The sequence below is a fragment of the Scyliorhinus torazame genome, chromosome 16, assembly GCF_047496885.1.
Source record: "Scyliorhinus torazame isolate Kashiwa2021f chromosome 16, sScyTor2.1, whole genome shotgun sequence".
NCBI classification, from domain to species: Eukaryota; Metazoa; Chordata; class Chondrichthyes; order Carcharhiniformes; family Scyliorhinidae; genus Scyliorhinus; species Scyliorhinus torazame.
In genome coordinates, this window is record NC_092722.1 from 23,661,049 (window position 1) to 23,671,012 (window position 9,964).

A 9,964-nucleotide genomic window follows, 5' to 3' on the forward strand; every position below is an offset into this window, starting at 1 on the left:
GAAGGAGCCTCAACTGCTTCACTGGGCAAGGAATTCCATAGATTCACAACCCTTTGGGTGAAGAAGTTCCTCCTAAACTTAGTCCTAAATCTACTTCCCCTTATTTTGAGGCTATGCCCCCTAGTTCTGCTTTCACCCGCCAGTGGAAACAACCTGCCCACATCTATCCTATCTATTCCCTTCATAATTTTATATGTTTCTATAAGATCCCCCCATATGCTTCATAATTCCAACATGTACAGTCCCAGTCTACTCAACCTCGCCTCGTAATCCAACCCCTTCAGCTTTGGGATTAACCTAGTGAATATTCTCTGCACACCCTCCAGTGCTAGTACCTCCTTTCTCAAGTAAGGAGACCAAAACTGAACACAATACTCCAGGTGTGGCCTCACTGACACCGTATATAATTGCAGCATAACCTCCCTAGTCTTAAACTCCATCCCTCTAGCAATGAAGGACAAAATTCCATTTGCCTTCTGATTCACCTGTAAACCAACTTTTAGCGACTCATGCACTAGCACACCCAGGTCTCTCTGCACAGCAGCATGTTTTAATATTTTATCATTTAAATAATAATCCCTTTTGCTGTTATTCCTACCAAATGGATAACCTCACATTTGTCAACATTGCATTCCATCTGCCAGACCCTAGCCCATTCACTTAACCTATCCAAATCCCTCTGCAGATTTCCAGTATCCTCTGCACTTTTTGCTTTCCCATTCATCTTAGTGTCGTCTTCAAACTTGGACACATTGACCTTGTTCCCCAACTCCGAATCATCTATGTAAATTGTGAACAATTGTGGGCCCAACACTGATACCTGAGGGACACCACTAGCCAACCAGAGAAACACCCATTAATCCCCACACTTTGCTTTCTATTAATTAACCAATCCTCTATTCATGCTATTACTTTACCCTTAATGCCATGCATCTTTATCTTAATGCAGCAACCTTTTGTGTGGCACCTTGTCAAAGGCTGTCTGGAAATCCAGATATACCACACCCATTGGCTCCCCGTTATCTACCGCACTGGTAATGCCCTCAAAAAATTCCACTAAATTAGTTAGGCACGACCTGCTCGTTATGAACCCATGCTGCGTCTGCCCAATGGGACAATTTCCATCCAGATGCCTCGCTATTTCTTCCTTGATGATAGATTCCATCATCTTCCCCACTACCGAAGTTAAGCTCACTGGCCTATAATTACCCGCTTTCTGCCTACCTCCTTTTTTAAACAGTGGTGTCACGTTTGCTAATTTCCAATCTGCCGGGACCACCCCAGAGTCTCGTGAATTTTGGTAAATTATCACTAGTGCATTTGCAATTTCCCTAGCCATCTCTTTTAGCACTCTGGGGTACATTCCATCAGGGCCAGGAGACTTGTCTACCTTTAGCTCCATTAGCTTGCCCATCACTACCTCCTTAGTAATAACAATCATCTCAAGGTCCTCACCTGTCATAGCCTCATTTCTATCAGTCACTGGCATGTTAATTGTGTCTTCCACTGTGAAGACCGACCCAAAAAACCTGTTCAGTTCCTCAGCCATTTCCTCATCTCCCATTATTAAATCTCCCTTCTCGTCCTCCTAAAGGACCAATATTTACCTTAGCCACTCATTTTTGTTTTATATATTTGTAGAAACTTTTACTATCTGTTTTTATATTCTGAGCAAGTTTCTTCTCAAAATCTATTTTACTCTTCTTTCTAGCTTTTTTAGTAGCATTCTGTTGCCCCCAAAAGATTTCCCAGTCCTCTAGTCTCCCACTAATTTTGCCACTTTGTATGCTTTTTCCTTCAATTTGATAACTCTCCCTTATTTCCTTAGATATTCATGGTCGATTTTCCCTCTTTCTACTGTCCTTCCTTTTTGTTGGTATAAACCTTTGCTGAGCACTGTGAAAAATCGCTTGGAAGGTTCTCCACTGTTCCTCAACTGTTTCACCATAAAGTCTTTGCTCCTAGTCTACCTTAGCTAGTTCTTCTCTCATCCCATTGTAATCTCCTTTGTTTAAGCACAAAACACTAGTGTTTGATTTTACCTTCTCACCCTCCATCTGTATTTTAAATTCCACCATATTGTGATCGCTCCTTCCGAGAGGATCCCTAACTATGAGATCATTAATCAATCCTGTCTCATTACACAGGACCAGATCTAGGACCGCTTGTTCCCTTGTTGGTTCCATTACATACTGTTCTAGGAAACTATCGTGGATACATTCTATAAACTCCTCCTCAAGGCTGCCTTGACCGACCTGGTTAAACCAATCGACATGGAGATTAAAATCCCCCATGATAACTGCTGTACCATTTCTACATGCATCCGTTATTTCTTTGTTAATTGCCTGCCCCACCATAATGTTACTATTTGGTGGCCTATAGACTACTCCCATCAGTGAATTTTTGGCCTTACTATTCCTGATTTCCACCCAAATGGATTCAACCTTATCCTCCATAGCAGCGATGTCGTCCCTTACAATTGCCCGGATGGTATCCTTAACTAACAGAGCTACACCACCTCCCTTACCATCCACTCTGTCCTTCCAAATAGTTTGATACCCTCGGATATTTAACTCCCAGTCGTGACCATCCTTTAACCATGTTTCAGTAATGGCCACTAAATCATAGTCATTCACGATGATTTGCGCCATCAACTCATTTACCTTATTCCGAACGTGGCCGTTCCCCTTCAAAACAAGTATACCGTTTTGGATGCTTTTGGGGGGATGACCTACCGGGGGAAGGCCCTAGCGGCCAGGTCTCTGGTACTGAGTCTGGCTCTGGGGCTCAGAAGGGAAGGGGGGAGAATAGAAAAGCAATAGTTGTAGGAGATTCAATGGTTAGGGGAATAGATAGGAGATTCTGTGGTTGCGAGCGAGACTCCCGGAAGGTATGTTGCCTCCCGGGTGCCAGGGCCAGGGATGTCTCGGATCGTGTCTTCAGGATCCTTAAGGGGGAGGGGGAGCAGCCAGAAGTCGTGGTTCACATTGGTACCAACGACATAGGTAGGAAAAGGGGTGTGGAGGTAATAAACAAGTTTAGGGAGTTAGGCTGGAAGCTAAAAGCCAGGACAGACAGAGTTGTCATCTCTGATTTGTTGCTGGTGCCACGTGATAGCGAGGCTAGGAATAGGGAGAGAGTGCAGTTGAACACGTGGCTGCAGGAATGGTGTAGGAGGGAGGGCTTCAGGTATTTGGATAATTGGAGCGCATTCTGGGGAAGGTGGGACCTGTACAAGCAGGACGGGTTGCATCTGAACCATTGGGGCACCAATATCCTGGGAGGGAGGTTTTCTAGTACTCTTCGGGAGGGTTTAAACTAATTTGGCAGGGGAATGGGAACCGGATTTGTAGTCCAGCAACTAAGGTAGCCGATATTCAGGACGCCAAAGCGTGTAATGAGGCAGTGGGGAAGGGAACACTGACAAAGGAGAGTACTTGCAGGCATGGAGATGGGTTGAAGTGTGTATACTTCAACGCAAGAAGCATCAGGAATAAGGTGGGTGAACTTAAGGCATGGATCGATACTTGGGACTACGATGTGGTGGCCATCAAGGAAACTTGGATAGAAGAGGGGCAGAAATGGTTGTTGGAGGTCCCTGGTTATAGATGTTTCAATAAGATTAGGGAGGGTGGTAAAAGAGGTGGGGGGGAGGTGGCATTGTTAATTAGAGATAGTATAACAGCTGCAGAAAGGCAGTTCGAGGAGTATCACCCTACTGAGGTAGTATGGGTTGAAGTCAGAAATAGGAAAGGAGCAGTCACCTTGTTAGGAGTTTTCTATAGGCCCCCCAATAGTAGCAGAGATGTGGAGGAACAAATTGGGAAACAGATTTTGGAAAGGTGCAGAAGTCACAGGGTAGTAGTCATGGGTGACTTTAACTTCCCAAATATTGAGTGGAAACTCTTTAGATCAAATAGCTTGGATGGGGTGGTGTTTGTGCAGTGTGTCCAGGAAGCTTTTCTAACACAGTATGTAGATTGTCCGACCAGAGGAGGGGCAATATTGGATTTAGTACTTGGTAATGAACCAGGGCAAGTGATAGATTTGTTAGTGGGGGAGCATTTTGGAGATAGTGACCACAATTCTGTGACTTTCACTTCAGTAATGGAGAGGGATAGGTGCGTGCAACAGGGCAAGGTTTACAATTGGGGGAAGGGTAAATACGATGTTGTTAGACAAGAATTGAAGTGCATAAGTTGGGAACATAGGCTGTCAGGGAAGGACACAAGTGAAATGTGGAACTTGTTCAAGGAACAGGTACTACGTGTCCTTGATATGTATGTCCATGTCAGGCAGGGAAGAGATGGTCAAGTGCGGGAACCATGGTTGACAAGAGAGGTTGAATGTCTTGTTAAGAGGAAAAAGGAGACTTATGTAAGGCTGAGGAAACAAGGTTCAGACAGGGCATTGGAGGGATACAAGATAGCCAGGAGGGAACTGAAGAAAGGGATTAGGAGAGCTAAGAGAGGGCATGAACAATCTTTGGCGGGTAGGATCAAGGAAAACCCCAAGGCCTTTTACACATATGTGAGAAATATGAGAATGACTAGAGCGAGGGTAGGTCCGATCAAGGACAGTAGCGGGAGATTGTGTATTGAGTCTGAAGAGATAGGAGAGGTCTTGAAGAGTACTTTTCTTCTGTATTTACAAATGAGAGGGGCGATATTGTTGGAGAGGACAGTGTGAAACAGATTGGTAAGCTCGAGGAAATACTTGTTAGGAAGGAAGATGTGTTGGGCATTTTGAAAAACTTGAGGATAGACAAGTCCCCCGGGCCTGACGGGATATATCCAAGGATTCTATGGGAAGCAAGAGATGAAATTGCAGAGCCGTTGGCAATGATCTTTTCGTCCTCACTGTCAACAGGGGTGGTACCAGGGGATTGGAGAGTGGCAAATGTTGTGCCCCTGTTCAAAAAAGGGACTAGGGATAACCCTGGGAATTACAGGCCAGTTAGTCTTACTTCGGTGGTAGGCAAAGTCATGGAAAGGGTACTGAAGGATAGGATTTCTGAGCATCTGGAAAGACACTGCTTGATTAGGGACAGTCAGCACAGATTTGTGAGGGGTAGGTCTTGCCTTACAAGTCTTATTGAATTCTTTGAGGCGGTGACCAAGCATGTGGATGAAGGTAAAGCAGTGGATGTAGTGTACATGGATTTTAGTAAGGCATTTGATAAGGTTCCCCATGGTAGGCTTCTGCAGAAAGTAAGGAGGCATGGGATAGTGGGAAATTTGGCCAGTTGGATAACGAACTGGCTAACCGATAGAAGTCAGAGGGTGGTGGTGGATGGCAAATATTCAGCCTGGATCCCAGTTACCAGTGGCGTACCTCAGGGATCAGTTCTGGGTCCTCTGCTGTTTGTGATTTTCATTAATGACTTGGATGAGGGAGTTGAAGGGTGGGTCAGTAAATTTGCAGATGATACGAAGATTGGTGGAGTTGTGGATAGTAAGGAGGGCTGTTGTCGGCTGCAAAGAGACATAGATAGGATGCAGAGCTGGGCTGAGAATTGGCAGATGGAGTTTAACCCTGAAAAGTGTGAGGTTGTCCATTTTCGAATGACAAGTATGAATGCGGAATACAGGGTTAACGGTAGAGTTCTTGGCAATGTGGAGGAGCAGAGAGATCTTGGGGTCTATGTTCATACATCTTTGAAAGTTGCCACTCAAGTGGATAGAGCTGTGAAGAAGGCCTATGGTGTGCTCGCGTTCATTAACAGAGGGATTGAATTTAAGAGCCGTGAGGTGATGATGCAGCTGCACAAAACTTTGGTAAGGCCACATTTGGAGTACTTTTTTTGTCACCCCACTCCTAGTTAAAGCTATATACTAACGGGGAGCTATTATTAACTCGTTCCCACACCGGGAAACGTCGAAAAAGTGCCCTTGGGGGCCAGAAAAGAGCCCAAAAGTCCGTTTTTGCGGGAACCGCCGAATGTGCGACTTAGCTCCGCATAGCTGCAACCGGAAGTCTCGAGAGGGAATCCTTTTGGCAGTGTTCGCTTCATCAATCTGCCCCAAAATGTCTGTGGAAACTCTGAAAAAGGTCTAAGTGTCCGTTCCAGAAGGGAGCTGCCGAATGCGCGACCTACTCCTCCATGGCCGCCACCGGAAGCCTCGTCCCCGCTTCTTCAGTGGCCTTGGTGAGATCTTTTCACAGTTGTTCCCTCTGCTGTTAGAATTCAACTTTGATAAAGGCCCTCAGGTCAGGTTGCAGCTTTAAGCTTGCCCTTCCCCCGCCTGCATGCTGGAAGAGGCTCTGTTTATCCTGCAGTTACAGCCAAATCGTTTACTGTTTCTGCCGGGTCTGGTAGCCAAAAGACATAACATTCCTGGGCGACACTGTCAGGGGAATGTTGCAGTCTTCCTGCCACACCGGGAAATGTCAAACAAATGCCGTGGGGGCCCTGTAAAAGAGCCCAAAAGTCCGTTCTAAGCTGGAGCTACCGAATATGGGACCTAGCTCTGCATAGCCGCACCTGGAAGTCCCCACATTTGGAGTACTGTGTACAGTTCTGGTCGCCTCATTTTAGGAAGGATGTGGAAGCTTTGGAAAAGGTGCAAAGGAGATTTACCAGGATGTTGCCTGGAATGGAGAGTAGGTCTTATGAGGAAAGTTTGAGGGTGCTCGGCCTTTTCTCATTAGAACGGAGAAGGATGAGGGGCGACTTGATAGAGGTTTATAAGATGATCAGGGCAATAGATAGAGGAGACAGTCAGAGACTTTTTCCCCGGGTGGAACAAACTATTACAAGGGGACATAAATTTAAGGTGAAAGGTGGAAGATATAGGGGGGGGGATGTCAGAGGTAGGTTCTTTACCCAGAGAGTAGTGGGGGCATGGAATGCACTGCCTGTGGAAGTAGTTGAGTCGGAAACATTAGGGACCTTCAAGCAGCTATTGGATAGGTACATGGATGACGGTAAAATGATATAGTGTAGATGTATTTGTTCTTAAGGGCAGCACGGTAGCATTGTGGATATCACAATTGCTTCACAGCTCCAGGGTCCCAGGCTCGATTCCGGCTTGGATCACTGTCTGTGCGGAGTCTGCACATCCTCCCAGTGTCTGCGTGGGTTTCCTCCGGGTGCTCCGGTTTCCTCCCACGGTCCAAAGATGTGCAGGTTAGGTGGATTGGCCATGCTAAATTGCCCTTAGTGTCCAAAATTGCCCTTGGTGTTGGGTGGAGGTGTTGAGTTTGGGTAGGGTGCTCTTTCCAAGAGCCGGTGCAGACTCAAAGGGCCGAATGGCCTCCTGCACTGTAAATTCAATGATAATCTATGATTAATCTAGGACAAAGGTTCGGCACAACAGCGTGGGCCGAAGGGCCTGTTCTGTGCTGTATTTTCTATGTTCTCTGAATACTACGAACATTCATGTAAAGTACACTTATGCCGGCTTTTATATCTCTGTTTTGAATCTTAACACCTCGATCAGTAACCCCTCCCAAGTTATATTTCCTCTTAACTTTTCTCCTAAATTTCCTTGTCGTTGAACCCATATCTCCATGTAACAACCTGCCACGTCGCTTACCATTAATGTTTTTAGTTCCCGTTTTATTCCTTTTAGTATTACTGGGCCTATTCACTGAGCTCCCCTCAGTCACTGTACCTTGTACTGTCACCCTTTTTGATTTTTGACTATGGCATCTCTGCCTTACACTTTCCCTCTTACTGCCTTTTGTTTCTGTCCCTATTTTTTTTTGGGGGGGGGGCACAGGTGATGGTATTAGAGATATTATTCACTCCCCACAGAAAGCTCACTCAACAAGCCAGTCACCCCCAATACACAAGAAATAAGAGAACACAACTCAGCCCATCAAGCCTGAGCATAGCACGATCCCAGTAACCGGGTGTCTCAGCCAATGAGGATAGGACCAAAAGATGGCAGCTCACTGGTACCAAAGACATTTTCACTGAGATTTTTCTGCCTCGCTTATAAACACGCACAGGCCACAGGCAGACACAGGCATGTCAAGAACTGGAGGGCCTGTCCCTGTTTTACTACCTTCCATCTCCCTCCATCGGTTCCCAGCCCCCTGCCACATTAGTTTAAACCGTCCCCAACAGCTCTAGCAAACACCCCCCTAGGACATCGGTTCCAGTCCTGCCCAGGTGCAGACCGTCCGGTTTGTACTGGTCCCACCTCCCCAGAACCGGTTCCAATGCCCCAAGAATTTGAATCCCTCCCTCTTGCACCATCTCTCGAGCCACGCATTCATCCTATCTATCCTGACATTCCTACTCTAACTAGCTCCTGGCACTGGTAGAAATCCTGAGATTACTACCTTTGAGGTCCTACTTTGTAGTTGAAATGAATGAAAATCGCTTATTGTCACAAGTAGGCTTCAATTAAGTTACTGTGAAAAGCCCCTAGTCGCCACATTCCGGCGCCTGTTAAGGGAGGCTGGTACGGGAATTGAACCGTGCTGCTGGCCTGCCTTGGTCTGCTTTCAAAGCCAGCGATTTAGCCCAGTGTGCTCAATGATGTTAACTCCTAACTCCCTGAATTCAGCTTGTAGGACCTCGTCCCGTTTTCTAACTATATCGTTGGTGCCTAAGTGCACCACGACAGCTGGCTGTTCACCCCCCCCTCCCCCAGAATGTCCGGCAGCCACTCTGAGACATCCTTGACCCTTGCACCAGGGAAGCAACATACCATCCTGGAGTCTCGATTGCGTCCGCAGAACTGATTTGTGTGAAGATTGAGACTGCAAATTTAAGAGTTGAGTATTGAAGGAGATATTTTTTATCAAACCAATCATAAAATAGCTTTTGTTCCCAAAAAGCAATAATTAACAAATGATAATGGAAATACAAATACTAAAACATTATAAAAATATGAAGCAAATATTTAGGCTAGATCATTTTACTTAGTGGCTATCTTTTGTAGGACCTGAACACATAATCGAAGATGACACTTATGTGTTACTAATGAAACATTGCATGAAGTCAGAAGGGTCACCATTTGGATGAGGCACGCAAATGATAATGGAATCCTGACTCAATGATGTTACCGAAAAACACCTAGAAAATGGAAAGATATTACGGAATAGTCAGCATGGATTGCAGGAGGGAATATCATGTTTCACCAAACGTACTGACAAAGTATCAGGAAGGGTAGATAAGGGCAATGTAGCGAGCCTGATAAATTTGCATTGCCGAAAAGCCTTTGATAACATACTGCAAAATAATCTTTATTAGTGTCGCAAGTAGGCTTACATTAATACATCAATGAAGTTATTGTGAAAATCTCCTAGTCTCCACATTCCTGGTGCCTGTTCGGGTACACACAGGGAGCATTCAGAATGTCCAATTCACCTAACAAGCACGTCTTTCGGGACTTGCGGGAGGAAACCGGAGCACCGGGAGGAAGCCGACGCAGATACAGGGGGAATGTGCAGACTCCACACAGACAGTGACCCAAGCCGGGAATCAAACCCGGGTCCCTGGCGCTGTAAAGCAACAGTACTAACCACTGTGCTATCATGCTGCCCCTGCATCATCTGCATAATGACTTGGGTCAGAATATGTGGAATCAGAGGTCATGGTAACTGAAGAGAGGAAGTAGAGGGATTAAGGGTAAATGGTGGGAGTAGTTTTCCTCACCGACCAATGTTGAGACCACTGCCATTCTCTATTTACCTAAATGTATTTGAACTCTGGAATTGGAAGTACAATACAAAATTTGCAGGTAACAGCAGGTTGGATGTAGTTAGAGCAAAGGAGGATTGTGATTAAAATTTAGGAAGTTTCTAGTTAACTTGTAGAATGAACATGATAATTGATAGATAAACTGCAGTGAGAAGTGAAATGATACATATTGATAAAAATGAGGACTCTCTAAAAATGTGTCTTAGTGGAGTCAAGATCGGAGAGACCACTTGGTAAAGGTGTACAAATCACGAAAGGAAGTCATACCGGTTATATCACTAGAAGTAACAGAGCTGGGTGAATCAC

General features: G+C 45.5%; 1 non-coding gene across 1 annotated transcript; it reads right to left on the reverse strand.

Annotated features, from left to right (window-relative positions):
* Positions 1-7,855: 7,855 nt before the first annotated feature.
* LOC140393436 (small nucleolar RNA SNORA57) lies at positions 7,856-7,992 on the reverse strand. Its single transcript, XR_011935617.1, has one exon. It is a non-coding gene; the product is annotated as a small nucleolar RNA SNORA57 (small nucleolar RNA).
* Positions 7,993-9,964: the final 1,972 nt, after the last annotated feature.